This window comes from Anoplophora glabripennis, unplaced genomic scaffold (assembly GCF_000390285.2).
Source record: "Anoplophora glabripennis isolate ALB-LARVAE unplaced genomic scaffold, Agla_2.0 scaffold435, whole genome shotgun sequence".
NCBI lineage: Eukaryota > Metazoa > Arthropoda > Insecta > Coleoptera > Cerambycidae > Anoplophora > Anoplophora glabripennis.
The window spans coordinates 428,231-430,346 of NW_019416798.1; the positions used below are offsets into that span (position 1 = coordinate 428,231).

General features: G+C 25.5%; 1 long non-coding RNA gene across 1 annotated transcript; it reads right to left on the bottom strand.

The window, feature by feature from the left end:
- Positions 1-944: 944 nt before the first annotated feature.
- On the bottom strand, positions 945-1,287 carry LOC108913093. The gene is made up of 2 exons (XR_001964606.1): positions 1,118-1,287; positions 945-1,064 (listed from the first exon to the last, which is right to left on the bottom strand). It is a non-coding gene; the product is annotated as an uncharacterized LOC108913093 (long non-coding RNA).
- Positions 1,288-2,116: the final 829 nt, after the last annotated feature.

The following is a 2,116-nucleotide window of genomic DNA, read 5'->3' on the forward strand; positions in this document are numbered from 1 at the left end:
TTATTATACCTATTCATGATTTTTTTACATTCTTCTTTAATATTTATACAATATATTAAGTACAATGAAACATATCTTTAAAATCTTAATGAAATAATTTAAATTGTATTTAGAATAAAATAAGCTCAAAATACAGCATATTATCTTCTAATATCACAAGTTAATTGCACTAAAATATTTTTTTAATATCCTCAATTTAACTTTATAACACTAAAATTTTAACCTACTAGGTATATACATATATAAAATGGATTTTATCTCTATCATTTACGATGATTACATTAATGTCTGATATTGTGAAATATATATTTTTCTTCAAGAAGGTAACCCCTAAAATAAAATTGTTACCTTTCAATATCTTATTTTTACATTATAAATTTACTTAATCTTTATACAATAATTATTTACATAGGTACGTACCTACATGCCTACACTAACAAATCTTTTCCTGTCGACATAACTGCTACAACAGCTATTTGCTTTTCTTTATAATTTTTCCCATATACTTAAATATGGCATGTTAATTTCTAAAAAAAGTTATTAGTTAGATATTTTTTACAAAAAAATCGACTGCACAGGTATTATTTTACTAGAATAATTTATATGTCTCCTTTAAAACCATTTCTTTTTAATGCAAATAAAATAAATACTACTGACAAAGATTGGTCACTATCTACACAATTTAACTGGCTTTCACCACTCTATTTTGTTAAAAAATGTGGCATTGAACTACATTTTATTTGTCTTTATTTTATTAATATCCTCAATTTAACTTTATAACATTGAAATTTTAACCCATTATATATAATGAATTTTATCTCTAACATTTACGATGGTTATACGAGACATCCTTGGGGGATTTCTGACAACACTCCAAGTCGACATATTTTTTACCTACAAAAAAATTATATACTATATATTTTTTTAAAAACAAAATATTACTCACAATATAACGTTTAAGTACATAAGTCTTTAATGAGCCCCTTGCATTCGCAACCCGCAGCCTGCGGAGCTGTGAGTAGTTCCTTGACCGCCACCCTCGCCATTAGCCCCTATCTACAATGCTGATGGTTTCTTGATTATAAATAGCTACCAACATTGACATTTTATTACATACAAACTTGACTGATTCATGAAGTTATTCCTTTTTAACTGTTCGCAAATCTTTTATTTGATGAAAGAAATCTATCGTATCTACTCCAAATTCAAATTTCTCATTCTTCTAAAAAAATTTAACCTGAAATACCATAACATTATCAACATTAATTTATGAATACATTTTCTGTCGTTTACCTGTATTTAATAGATATTCAACAATTTTTATTAAAGATTTATGTTGGGTATTGACTAAGTATATCCTTATTTCATAAAAACTGTACTATTACATTACTTTGTCAGTTATTACAAGTATACAGAAAAATTATTTTATGGACTGAAAATGCCACTTCTAAATACTAAATTATATTTGTTACCTTTTGAAAACAGTTCCCAAACATATTTATTTATTTATTTATTTATTTATTTATTTATTTATTTAAGAAGTAGGAAACCCAACAGGATTAAAAATCCCAATAACAGGGTAACACTAAACAAGTAACAAAAAACAAGGTGATAAAGTACAGTATAAACATAATCTAACTAATGTGACAATACAAAAAGAGACAAAAAAAATTACCTATAAGAAATTATACACTTCCTCACAGAGGTTTTATATCTATTCAAAGAAATATTAAAGATATCAACTAGTTGACATAGATTGCTATTAAAATATCTTGGAATTCTATGAAACGGTGAATTTAAATTATAATTACTATGCGAGAGTTGAACATAGAAAACCGAGAACTGACGGTTAGCATACACCGGGGCTAAAAAATTTAACAGAGACAAAATATCTGTATCAAAATATCCATGAACAATTTTATATAACAAAACACAATCAAAAAATTGTCTACGCTCTTCTAAACTAAGCAATTTATGTACATTAAGAGAGTTCTTATATGGAACGTGTAACAATTCGCGATTAAATCTATAATTAACATTATTAATAAATTTGATTTGAACAAACTCAATTCTGTTTATATATTTAAAATATAAAGGAGACCAAATTACCGTATTA